The sequence below is a fragment of the Natator depressus genome, chromosome 12 (assembly GCF_965152275.1).
Source record: "Natator depressus isolate rNatDep1 chromosome 12, rNatDep2.hap1, whole genome shotgun sequence".
Classification (NCBI taxonomy): Eukaryota; Metazoa; Chordata; order Testudines; family Cheloniidae; genus Natator; species Natator depressus.
In genome coordinates this window covers 43014060-43027952 of record NC_134245.1, presented here as the reverse complement: position 1 = coordinate 43027952, position 13893 = coordinate 43014060, and the positions used below count along the sequence as shown (strand labels likewise).

At 44.1% G+C, this 13893-nt stretch overlaps 1 protein-coding gene across 3 annotated transcripts in view; it reads left to right on the top strand.

Annotated features, from left to right (window-relative positions):
* Positions 1-916: 916 nt before the first annotated feature.
* IST1 (IST1 factor associated with ESCRT-III) overlaps positions 917-13893 on the top strand; it is a 29159-nt gene continuing 16182 nt past the window's right edge. For 2 of the 3 annotated variants that reach the window (XM_074969010.1, XM_074969007.1), the window contains exon 1: positions 917-1010. The gene's annotated coding sequence lies outside the window, so the exon portion shown is untranslated. Of the gene's footprint in view, positions 1011-1102; positions 1204-13893 lie in introns of those variants that run through there. The other variant, XM_074969008.1, reaches the window with a different exon arrangement.

Genomic DNA, 13893 nt, shown 5'->3' with positions numbered 1-13893 from the left:
TTATTTCCTACAATATCTTACATCTTTGATCTTAAGGTTAACTGAACCATCCACAGACATAATATAATGTAATTAAGACATCAAAGTGAATTAGCATCCACAAACTAATCTGATTGCATGGTTAACATCTGACAAGATATAGGTAAACACACATACAATTAGTATTTACTCTAATTCTCTAACAATACAAGTTTGAATTTCAAAGCTCTACTCTATCTAACATGCTTTGTTAGCTATTGATAAGGAATGGCTCTAATTATCATTTATATCCTTTCCTAATAGGTCTTTAAAGGTTGAATTGGGGTCACTTAGCCTGCTAGTTGCTTAGCCCTTTCTAGCTCAGTGTCATACCAGTCAAACTAAAAACTGGATCATTGGCCCTACCTGGCTCTAAGTTACACATTCTCTGCAGCAGCCTTACGGGACAAACCAGGGGCAGTTTCCTTTACAGCGCTGATGCTAATACCTGGCCTTTTAGCAATCTACCTTGAGCCAATCTCCTTCATGTGGATGGGTTCTAGACCAGCCCATATTTCTAACGCAACCCCCCGACAACTCCAGGTGCTGTCCGAAGCCGGGGCCAGGCGCTGTACGGGGCTGGGGGCGGGGCCAGGTGTCGTACGGGGGCGGGGCCAGGTGCTGCACGGGGTTGGGGGCGGGGCCAGGTGTCGTACGGGGGCGGGGCCAGGTGCTGCACGGGGCTGGGGGCGGGGCCAGGTGTCGTACGGGGGCGGGGCCAGGTGCTGCACGGGGTTGGGGGCGGGGCCAGGTGCTGCACGGGGCTGAGGAGAGGGCAGTCAGGCCAACCTCCCCCAGGCTCCGCCCCTCAACCTGGTCGCCGGCCGGTGAAGCGGGCCTCGGCAGGCGGGGCGCGGAGGGGAGGGGCGGGGCCGGGCCGGGCCGGGCCGAGCTCGGCGGGGCGGGGCGGGGCGGGGCGGGCGGCGGAGTGATTCAGAGCCGTGTGACTCCGCGCACGGTCGGCACCGGGGCAGCGCGGCTCCCTCCCCCAGGTAAAGTAGTGCCCGAGGACACCCCCCCGCCCGGCTCAGGGGCCCCGCAGTCTCGCGCCGGCCGGTGCGACAGGGCGGCGGCGTCCTCGCCGCGGGCCCGAGTCCCGCCCCGTGGGTCGCTCCGCCGGCGCTGAGGCTGCGCCGCCGCCATTTTGGCGCCTGGCTGCTGCCGCCCAGCCGCGGGGACCGGCCGGTGAGTGGGGGCAGCGGGCGCCCCCCGCCGGGGCTCGGATCGCGGCTCGGCCAGCGCGACCCCGGCTCGGCCGCCCCCGCCCCCGCCCCGTCCCGCCCCGCCGGCTGGGTCCGGCCCCTTCCCGGCGCCGGCCCGGGCGGGGAAACGCGTCGAAGGCCCGCGGGCTCAGAGGGGCCGGCAGCCGCTGGCCGGGTGCTGGCGCGGGGGTCTCGGGCCAGGGCGGTGGGCGGGCGCCGCGCCGAGCACTGGGGCCCTGCGGGGCCCCGGCCCGGGCTGTCGGGCCAGGGCCGAGCAGCGCCGCGGCCGGGTCCCCCCGCGCTGGCTTTCCCCGTCTCCCGGCGGCCGGGCCCGGCTCCTGCCGGGGGGCTCAGCTGCGGGGGTCGCACGGAGCCGGCGCGGGGACGGGCTTGTGCCCGCGGGGAATCGCGTTTCGGATTTTTTGAGATCGCCCCGAGATCGGCCAAGCGGATGACTTCACACTTTTAGCCTCTTCTCTACTCGCGTGTCACTCATCATTTTTGCTTTAATTTACATTTTAAGAAATTCAGCGTCGGGTCTCATCTTCATTTGCATGTAAAGCGCATGCATACTACTTATGAAACTCTAGATGAGTCTTAAACATTTTACAGAGATTAACCTGCCATTGAATACATCTGCGTCTGGGGTGGAACCTGCCTGCGGTTTTGCGTCACCTACGCAAGAGTTTTAAATGTGATTAATTGTTGGACGCTTCATTACCAAAAGATATTGACAGATTTGAGAGACTGTAGAGAAGAGCATAAAAGTAAGGGAGATGAAGTGATTTGAGGAAATGTGGAATGAGCTACATGTGTGTATGTTGGCTAATGGATAGGTACCTAGTGGGAGGGAACATGAGTGTACAAGCATGTGGAAAGGGTAAACATCAAGGAGGAAATGAAATTATTTAAAGAGGTAAAAAGGGATTCATGAGTGATGTAATGAAACTGAGAAGAAAAATTGACTGTGTATTGTATTGTTGACAATAACATTAAGATATGTTAGATTGTGCAATAGTCTGTCTAATAGGTAGAAGCCTAATTATTTCCCATATTTTAATCTGAAATGGACAATTAATCCAGACTACATAAATGTAGGGACCAATCTTTAACAAATTGAGGGATGGATAAAATGACTTCCAGTAATTAACCAATGCTTATTCCTAGCAATCCATAATGTCTAGTGACCCTGTCAACTGAAACACTGCATGTGTCTGAACACTTTTACTACTATTGGTGTAAGTAACATTAAAAATAATGTAACTCAAGGATTCCCAAACTTTAATAGCAGGAATCACCCACTCTCATTTGCAACCCTATAAAATTGTTTACATGTAAAAGTATATTAGGAAGGTATTGTAGTCTAGCCATCTTCTAATACAGTGTAGCAGCTGGAAATGAGGCACTAGCACCATGTGACCAGCCAGCTCTCTGGGTCATCAGCAACCTCTGTTATAACTGAAAAAGATTAAAGGGAAAAATTAATTTTACTTTGTGTGTTTAATAGTCACTTTCACTCTTACCCTTGTTTTTGTGGGCTTTTCACATGCAGCAGGGAAGAGAAAAATATCTTTAAGGGTAGGAAAATGTGTCTGCAAAATGACAAAATTTGGCAGGGGACTCAGAGACATGCCTATGACCTGAGCCTACTTTTAACTATTTTTTTAATTGGCTAGATTTCAATTTGACATTGTCGGTGTGTCAAGGTTCCTTCCCCCACTCTGAACTCTAGGGTACAGATGTGGGGACCTGCATGAAAGACCCCCTAAGCTTATTCTTACCAGCTTAGGTTAAAAACTTCCCCAAGGTACAAACTTTGCCTTGTTCTTGAACCCTGTGCTGCCACCACCAAGCGTGTTAAACAAAGAACAGGGAAAGAGCCCACTTGGAGACGTCTTCCCCCGAAGCCCTACACCCCATTTCCTGGGGAAGGCTTGATAAAAATCCTCACCAATTTGCATAGGTGAACACAGACCCAAACCCTTGGATCTTAAGAACAATGAAAAATCAATCAGGTTCTTAAACGAAGAATTTTAATTAAAGAAAAGGTAAAAGAATCAACTCTGTAAAATCAGGATGGTAAATACCTTACAGGGTAATTAGATTCAAAATGTAGAGAATCCCTCTAGGCAAAACCTTAAGTTACAAAAAGAGGAATATACAGTCCATTCAGCACAGCTTATTTTACCAGCCATTAAACAAAAGGAAATCTAATGCATTTCTAGCTAGATTACTAACAGTTGTAAGGCTGCATTCCTGATCTGTTCCCAGCAAAAGACAGACAGACCCTTTGTTTCCCCCCCCCCCCCAGCTTTGAAAGTATCTTGTCTCCTCATTGGTCATTTTGGTCAGGTGCCAGCGAGGTTATCCTAGCTTCTTAATCCTTTACAGGTGAAAGGGTTTTTCCTCTGGCCAGGAGGAATTTTATAGCACTGTATACAGAAAGGTGGTTACCCTTCCCTTTATTTTTATGACACCGTGTAGTAAGCCATTGCTGCTTACACAGTGTGATGTCTTACTGTGGTGACAATGGAAGAAACTGATTTAACATATTACACTGAAAAGGATCCATAGTTAAAATTGTCAAAAGTGCCTGAGAGACCGAGGAGCCAAATCAATGGCATTTAAGCTCCTAAATCTTGTAGTTTAGTTTTTGAAAAATTTACTTATCAGTTAATCTGTCTATTTTAAGGTTTTATAGTATAGCTGGTTGTTATAGTAACTGAGCACCTTCCATATAATATCAATAGCAAAGTCCCTAGTGGACTGGTTCCTCCTCCCTTTTTGAGGTAAAGCCTGCTCGCAGTGCTTTTTGTTGTTGTTGTTGATTTGCCTGTTAGAGTCAGGCTTGCTATGGTGCAAAGGTTTTTTTTCCAAAGAGAGATTTTGCAGCATCTCCTAAAGATGGTCAGACTGAATTGCCTAGTTCATTTAAATAATGAAATGGTTTGGGCACTTTGCCTGTAAAGCAGATGGCTGTACGTTCAACTGTAAGCGTAAAACAAGTGTAAACTTAAATTAAAAATATCAAATGTAAAATTATTTTACAACATTGGTTTGTATCCATTGTGGGAGTTGCACCTAGTGGGATAATAGGGAGGTGTTAAAACTGGAGGAATTACCCTTTGAGCTGCAGAGACAGTTTATTGCCTCGTTCCTTGAAATCTGACCTATGCCGTGCTTTTAAAAAAGTTCAGAATTTGAAACTTTGGCAATTGGGTAACTATGCAAATCTTCTAAGTACGTATACCACGCTCATCACTATTGGACAAGAGGGTTCTGTTAAAATATCAGAAGCTTGAGTTCAGGTCTTAATGGAATAATCAGTGTGAGAGAAACTAGAAAATGTGTAAATTCTTCCACATACTTAGGGGAAAGAGCAGTAAAAGCCATGAATCCCCTTTACAGCATTATAAATGATGCAGACCTTTAAGCTTGGCCTTGTGTGACAAAGGAAGGCGTAAGAACAGCAAAATAAGGATAATGGACTTGAAAAAAGCAGACTTTAACGAACACAGGGATCTGGTAGAAAAAATCCCATGGGAAGAAAATCCAAGGAGTTGAGTTTTTTTTTCTCCTGCTGATAATAGCTCATCTTAATTAATTAGCCTCTTACTCCACCTTTTCATCTTCTCTCTGTCTGTCTGTTTGTCTTCTTACTATATGTTCCATTCTATGTATCCGATGAAGTGGGCTGTAGCCCACGAAAGCTTATGCTCAAATAAATTTGTTAGCCTCTGAGGTGCCAGAAGTACTCCTGTTCTTTTTGCGATACAGACTAACATGGCTGCTACTCTGAATAAGGAGTTTAGGAGAGCTTGCAGTTTATCAAGAAGATCATATTAAAGGCACAACTGGAAATCATCCCAGTGCAAAAGAAAGATAGGAAGGTAGTAAGAGGCCAATATTGCTCCATCAGGAGCTCTTTAATGACCTGAAATCAAAAAGGAATCCTACAAAAAGTGGAAATGTGAACCAAAAAGGGCTGTTGTAAAGAGGACAGTGATCCATGTCCACTGAAGGCAGGTCAAGAAGTTGTGGGCTGTGTTCCCTCTAAGCTGTGCAATTGAACGGCTGTCCAGGAGTGATTCAAGTGCTGTGCACTTGATTAGCAGAGCTGCGCATATCCGGCAGCGTGTGTTCAGGTGCCCCCACCCCCCCGCTGTTTTGCTGCCATGTTGCTCTGCCCTCTGCTTTGGAGCCCCTGGCCAGCTGCTCCTGGGACCCTCCTGCTGGCTGTGCTGAGTGGGGGGGAAAAGGGGGCTGTGGATGTCAGGGTGTCCCACTCCCCCTGCCCCTGTACCCCATCTCTGTAGAGCAGGGGAGAGGGGACAGGGGCTCTGGAACAATTTTTATAGTGGAAGTGCTGAGAGCCATTGAACCAAACTGCAAAAAGAAAAGGAGTACTTGTGGCACCTTAGAGACTAACCAATTTATTTGAGCATAAGCTTTCGTGTTTCCACAGCATGCATCCGATGAAGTGAGCTGTAGCTCACGAAAGCTTATGCTCAAATAAATTGGTTAGTCTCTAAGGTGCCACAAGTACTCCTTTTCTTTTTGCGAATACAGACTAACACGGCTGTTACTCTGAACCAAACTGTAAACCCTGTATATAATGGAAACCATTTCAAGTCAGGGAGTGCTGCAGCACCCCTCACACCGTTAGTTCCAGCACCTATGGATAGGGCTCAGGAGTTGAAGCAGGAGAGAGCTGCTGCAGTCTGAGGTCTGAACAAGCCTTCTGGGCAGTGAGTGAGGGCCTTAGAGACAACACAGGTCTCTCATAGACTTCCCCAGCAGGCAGCACACACAATATCTCTCTCTCGCTGGCTCCCCCTACCCATGTACCCCATCTCTGCAGAGCAGGGGAGGGGGGACAGGGCTCAAGAGCAGGAGAACTTTCAGTGAGAGTGCCTTAAAGAGACTGTGCGCAGCATCTCTCAGAAACTTCCCCAGCAGCCAGCGTGTGCGCACGCACACTTGTATTGTTACATCTTGGTACTTCCTGCAATGTGCATGTATTCTCTGTAATTTTAGTCTTTCAAAGTGTGTTGTTTTAGGTTTTTTGTCTGGTGTTTGCATTTCTCATAGATATTAATATGATTATTATTAAGGTCAGAAGGGACCATTATGATCATCTAGTCTGACCTCCTGCACAATGCAGGCCACAGAATCTCACCCACCCACTCCTGCAATAAACCTTTCACCTATGTCTGAGCTATTGAAGTTCTCAAATCAAATTCTCTCTTACAATTAAATTTAATTCTTTGAGTAGCGCGTTCTAAAATGCCTAACCTCTCCTGGCTGGAGTAATTATCCCTATGGTTACTTTTTAAAAATATATATTATAACTAGGTTTTTTGTTTCTACTGGTGGCGCACCTCCACACATTACCTTGGTGCACAGAACAAAATTTATTCTACACATGGATGGAAAAAATTAGAGGGAACATTAGTCATGGGCGTAATTTGCAGCAAGAGAAATATAGGAAAATCTTTCTAACAATTGGGGTAATTAAGTTCTAGAACAGGCTTCCAAGGGAGGCTGTAGAATCCCCTTCACTAGAGGTTTTTAAGAACAGGTAGACAACACCTGTCAGGAATGGCCTAGGTTTATTTGGTCCTGCCTCAGCACAGGCAGCTTCCAGCCCTGCATTTCTATGATTCTGTGACGTGTTCCCTTCCTCACAAGGATGCTGTGGAGAGTGTGAGGTGCTCAGATGCTGCAGGGATGGGGGTATCTAAGATAGATTGTTGTGGACATGGCATCATAATTTAAGACTTTCCTTAAAGAAAGGAATATCTATTTGATTCAGTTTGCCTATTCCTGAGGTACGAGTGCTCTCTGCTCTATCAAGCATCTTACACTTTATAGGTGCTAGTGCTGTGAATGTGAAATATATTATTTTATTACAGTAGTGCTTGGGGGGTCTCATTGTACTTGACACTGTAGAAACATGGAGTACGAGAAGACCCTGTCCAAAGGGTTTACAACAGAAGTGGGCAAACTACGGCCTGCGGGCCACATCCGGCCCGTGGGACTGTCCTTCCCCGGCTCCTGAGCTTCTGGCCGGGAGGCTTGCCCCTGGCCCCTCCCCTGCTGTTCCCCCTCCCCTGCAGCCATGCTCAGAGTGGCATGGTAAGGGGGTGGCGGCGCACGTGCAGTGGTGAAGAGGTTGAGTAGGGGGTCCCAGGAGGCAGTTAGGGAGTGGTTAGGGGCAGGAGGTCCTGGGGTGGGGGCAGGGGGCAGTTGGATGGGGTGGTCGGGGAACAGAGGGAGTTGGATAGGAGTCCTGGGGGGCCTGTCAGGGGGTGGGGGTGTGGATAGGTCTGGGCAGTCAGGGGACAGGGAGCGGGGGGGTTGGATGGGTCGGGGGTTCTAAGGGGGACAGTTAGCAGGTGGGAAGGGGGCGGGGGCTAGGCTGTTTGTGGGGTACAGCCTTCCCTACCCTGCCCTCTATACAGTTTCGCACCCAGATGTGGCCCTCGAGCCAAAAAGTTTTCTCACCCCTGGTTTACAATCTACATAGATAAGATAAAGGGTGGAAGAGAGAAATCACTGGACGGTACCTTTGTTCTTAGGACTTCCTTATTTTTTATTTCTTTAGCCTTGTGTGTGCAGCATTTTATAGGCAACAAGAAAGGCAAGTCCCTGGGGAGTTTACGCTCTAAATTAGATGTGACCTAGCAAGGGGTTGTGTTTAAACCAGTGCTGAAGAATGGGGATGGGAGTGCAAGGTTTGTAAGCTATCTGGTTTGTATTGCCTTAGTCTCTGTCCCTGCTTTGGAATATGGCTAGTTGGAATCCTAGCTGAGTAGAACACAGAGATGCTATTGTGACAGGATGGCTAGGCTTCCTGGCACTTGTGCTGCTTGCTGTTTATTTGACTTCCATAAAATGCAAAACACTATGTTAATAAAACATGGCCGCCTCTTTCTTCTCCTTCCTGCTCTGTTTTCAGTGACAAGGGCTCCTCCCTTCCCTACAGGAAAAGGAGCAGCAGCCCCTAGTGCTGCTCTACTTCTCCTGCAAGGGAACTAAAACCAAGCTGATCCACTTGCCTGTCAAGAGTTTTCATGCCATCTGTGCTTGTACAAATCTCACCCATAATGTTGCAGTTCTGTTTTTATTAAAATTTTCTGGTTTGAAAAAAGCAGAATGAGTGATCAAAACCTGTTCACTCACTGTCATCTTTACGTGAATGTATTTGGATAGCTGCACCCAATGTGGTCCTTAAATCAGGAAGATAAATAGTGTTTGCTTTGTTCTGGACACTGTTTTTGCTTGTCAGTAAACTCATTGTGCAACCATTTTTTTTTTCCTGTGTGGCAAAGCCACATTCTTCATAGCCGGGAGGGGCAGGCAAACTTTGAACCTTTTAAAAATAACTTGTTATCCAAGTGCAAAAAAAAAAAAGTTGAATTGACTTGTGTGAAAACTGATCCCCAACCTGACCACCTAAATAACAGCAAAAAAGATGCTGTACCAACTCTTTTGAAAAAATTCCCTTCTGCCCTGAGACACAACATAAGACGTCTCAGCCCAAAGAGTAGTTTTTCTGGCAAGTTGTTTGCCTGAAAATAGGGGCTTAGACTTTAAGTTCTTCCTGATGTTTAACTCCTCTCACTCGCATTATTGTTCCCATCCAAAAACACGTCAAATGAAAGTTATGGTTATGTAACTAAGTACAGACACTATGAAGAATTTTACCATGATTAAAAAATCTTTACATAAAAGAATGGATATAAGAGAATGTATGAACTTCAGGGGGTTTGGTCTTGAAGATGTCAATTTCTATTATATTTAATTTCAGTACCTGACTTTCACATCTACGCTTGTGAAAATTCCTATTAGACATTCCAGAAACAACCTGTTCTGACATAGTTACCAATCAACAAACCCTTAGGTTTTTTAGTTACTTACATTTGTAATCCATGCCACACCCATCACCATAAAGTCAGAGTGCCTCAATTAAAAAAAAAAAAAGTGAAACTCAAACAATTATACAAGGAAAGAGCAAAATATGTTACTTAGCAGAGGCGGTGCTCTGACAAAGGGGGAACAAAACTGTACTCATGTTTTGGGGATACTTCGATATGGTTAGGGTTAGAGTTGCCTGCAAGAGTGGTCTTTTGTACAGATCTCACTGTACTTTATATTGAAATATGTTTGTATATGTTGCTAATATCTGCAGTAACTAGAACTACATACCACATATGATGATGTAGGAGGGCTGATTGATTTTTAAATCAGTGATTTAAATCATTGGGGTTTTTTGTGTGTGTGGGGGGGTGGTTGTTGGTTTGTTTTTTGCATTTGTACATTATTTCCCAAAATAAAAGTTTATTTTTATTGGTTGGTAACCATTCCCAGTCAACATGTTTTAACTACATACAGTCTGAACACAAAATCAGGTGTTCTTTGTTAACCAGGACAATACATTATATCTAGTTATTTAAATAATTATATAGTTTAACATGTTTCAGAGTAACAGCCATGTTAGTCTGTATTCGCAAAAAGAAAAGGAGGACTTGTGGCACCTTAGAGACTAACCAATTTATTTGAGCATAAGCTTTCGTGAGCTACAGCTCACTTCATTGGATGCATACTGTGGAAAGTATAGAAGATCTTTTTATACACATAAAGCATGAAAAAATGGATGTTTACCACTACAAAAGGTTTTCTCTCCCCCCACCCCACTCTCCTGCTGGTAATAGCTTATCTAAAGTGATCACTCTCCTTACAATGTGTATGATAATCAAGTTGGGCCATTTCCAGCACAAATCCAGGGTTTAAAAAGAACGTCGGGGGTGGGGGGGTAGGAAAAACAAGGGGAAATAGCCACTCCCAGTCTCTATTCAAGCCTAAGTTAATTGTATCCAATTTGCAAATGAATTCCAATTCAACAGTCTCTTGCTGGAGTCTGGTTTTGAAGTTTTTTTGTTGTAATATCGCAACTTTCATGTCTGTAATCGCGTGACCAGAGAGATTGAAGTGTTCTCCGACTCGTTTATGAAGGTTATAATTCTTGACATCTGATTTGTGTCCATTTATTCTTTTACGTAGAGACTGTCCAGTTTGACTAATGTACCTGGCAGAGGGGCATTGCTGGCACATGATGGCATATATCACATTGGTGGATGTGCAGGTGAACGAGCCTCTGATAGTGTGGCTGATGTTATTAGGCCCTGTGATGGTGTCCCCTGAATAGATATGTGGGCACACAACAGAACCACTAACCCAGGAACCTATCCTTGCAACAAAGCCCGTTGCCAACTGTGCCCACATATCTATTCAGGGGACACCATCACAGGGCCTAATAACATCAGATGTCATTGGTCATTGCCAGGTACGTTGGTCAAATAAATAAGCTATTACCAACAGGAGAGTGGGTTTGGGGGGGAGAAAACCTTTTGTAGTGGTAAACACCCATTTTTTCATGCTTTGTGTGTATAAAAAGATCTTCTATACTTTCCACAGTATGCATCCGATGAAGTGAGCTGTAGCTCACGAAAGCTTATGCTCAAATAAATTGGTTAGTCTCTAAGGTGCCACAAGTACTCCTATAGTTTAACATATATTTATCCAGATTCTTTTAATGTTTACATTTTTGTTAGAAAATGATGAATGATGCATTTCTTATTTACTAAATTAATAATTTTATGCTTATGGTTTGTGTCGAGCTCCATTGGGATGGAAATCTGAATTCAGTCCAAAATGTGCATTTTAATTTTTTATTCAGTAAATAAAACTACCTTGGATAAGGAAAAAAGTTTATCAAAAACATTTTGCATTTAAAACGGAGTTCTTAAACAAAGGAGGTATCTCCTCTTAGTGTATTGAAGTTATCGTTTCTGATCACATCCATCAAGATTTTAGAACTAGCAGATCTCATCCTCTCACATCTAGCTTTTATTCATATATTGGAAGAGGAAAATAAGCTTTTCTGCTTTGTTAGCTGCCAGCTGGTTTCTTAACTTTGCATGAGCTAGTCATTGAACTGAACTAGTTGACTAAACCGAAATGAAGAAAATACTCTCTGAAGCTGCAGCAGAGGCTACTGCTGTCAAAAGCTGGCTTATCACTTCAGCAAACTGATTCCAGGTGCTTAGTCAGTCACCAGTTTCAGTGGTTTGATTTTCCTTAAAACTTAGCAGCACACATACTGGTGGAATTTTTTAATTTAAATTATTTAATAGATTATAGTACGGTTGAGTCTTAGCATAGGCAGTCATAATTTGAAACAGGTTTATATTTAAAAACAAATGTATTTAACTAAAAAAAATCAGATTGTTTTTAATCCATTTTTATCCACCCTTTATTGTACAATTATATTCTAATTACAAAAGGTGAACATTTCTGATATGTAACTGTTTATAGTACCATAATTACCTTGTACAAATACATTTCAGTAGTATACTAAAGTTTGTTCAATGTGTTGTTACAAATACAACATTTAATGTGATTTTTTTCACACCATTTTAAAACAGAGAATGTTTGTTTGATCTGCACTGGGAATATAGCTTTTAGCAACCCTGGGCTTCTCGAACACTTTCTACACGTGGACTGCAATTGATGTAGCGATGGTTGTGGACACCTTTGTGTGGCACCATTTTGGATCACACAATATCCTGTGGCTATAGCAGCTTTTTGCAGGGAGAAGTGATCGTTGGAAAGTATTTTTAAATGTCTAATGAAAATTCAGTATCTCCTTTTGGTCTTCATTCCATCTGGGCCTCTGGCACATTCTCTTCCAGTCCCTTACACGCACTTGTAGGCACATGCTTGTAAGCCCTTCTGCATGTTTTTCTCTCTGGCTTCCCCAGGGTGCCCTGCCTCCAATCCTCCTGTTTAGTTATCTGGGTCTGTTGTTCTCTGGACATTCCTCTACCACTTTTGGCTGGCAGCTCATATATCTGTGAATGGTTCCTATTTCGTCTCTTCTTCCTCTTCTGTTGCTGTGACCTCTAGTGGGGCCAGCCATGTTGGCTTTTCCTTGTTTAGTTGAATCTACAGATATTCATTCTCTTCCATTGAGGAGTCTGTACATCAGTAGAAGCAGCTGGAAATGAAGGTGTTAATTCCAGGTGACCCTCCACCTCTGTGGGCTGACAGTGAGGGCTTTGAGTGTCTCTGAGCTGTATTACCATGATTGATTAGTCCCATGCTTCTCAAAGCTTCAGTTTTGTTAACAGGCATGGTCGTGATTTGCATTTTTTGCTAGTGTTGCTTAAGTCCATGCTAACAGAACACTTTCTTGGAACATCCTTTATTTAATTATGAGTAGTTTATATCAAAGGCCAGGTACACTCCCTAGCATGACTGTGGATTGAAGAATCTGGTCTGCCTACAGGACAACGAGATTGTAAGGAGTGGCTTAGCTAAGTGCTGGGAGATCTGCCAAAGGGCAAAGAGAGAGTGCATACCCCTGGGGGTACAAAAAGGTTTTCCAAGGGGTACATCAACTCCTCTAGATATTTGCCTAGTTTTACAACAGGCTACATAAAAAGCACTAGTGAAGTTAGTACAAACTAAAATTTCATGTAGAAATTGTTTATACTGCTCTATATATTGTACACTGAAATGTAAGTACAATATTTATATTTCAGTTTATTTATTTTATATTTATATGCTAATGACAGGTTTCAGAGTAACAGCCATGTTAGTCTGTATTCGCAAAAAGAAAAGGAGTACTTGTGGCACCTTAGAGACTAACCAATTTATTTGAGCATAAGCTTTCATGAGCTACAGCATCCGATGAAGTGAGCTGTAGCTCACGAAAGCTTATGCTCAAATAAATTGGTTAGTCTCTAAGGTGCCACAAGTCCTCCTTTTCTATATGCTAATGAGCAAGTAAGCAGTTTTTCAGTAAGAGTGTGTTGTGACACTTGTATTTTTGTCTGATTTTGTAAGCAAGCAGTTTAAGTGAGGTGAAACTTGGGGTATGGAAGACAAATAAGACTCCTGAAAGGGGTACAGTAGTCTGGAAAGTAGTGCAGGCCACTGGGTGGTGGTGAAGCTACTCCTGAATTGGGTCCATGGAGAGCTCCTCTCTTGTGAGCTTCATAAGGTGCTTAGGAAGGCAGCTGTTCTGGACCAAACATTGCCTCCTGAGTTCCTGGTCAGCTATATTTTTCTCCCACTCTATGGAGTTAAAAGAAAAGGAGGACTTGTGGCACCTTAGAGACTAACAAATTTATTTGAGCATAAGCTTTCGTGAGCTACAGCTCACTTCATCGGATGCATTCAGTGGAAAATACAGTGGGGAGATTTATTTACATAGAGAACATGAAACAATGGGTGTTACCATATACACTGTAACGAGAGTGATCAGGTAAGGTGAGCTATTACCAGCAGGAAAGGGGGGGGTTGTAGTGATAATCAAGGTGGGCCATTTCTAGCAGTTGACAACGTCTGAGGAACAGGGGGGGGCGGGGGGTGGTGGAATAAACATGGGGAAATAGTTTTACTTTGTGTAATGACCCATCCACTCCCAGTCTTTATTCAACCCTAAATTAATTGTATCCAGTTTGCAAATTAATTCCAATTCAGCAGTCTCTCGTTGGAGTCTGTTTTTGAAGTTTTTTTTTTGTTGAAGAATTGCAACCTTCAGGTCTGTAATCGAGTGACCAGAGAGATTGAAGTGTTTTCCGACTGGTTTTTGAATGTTATA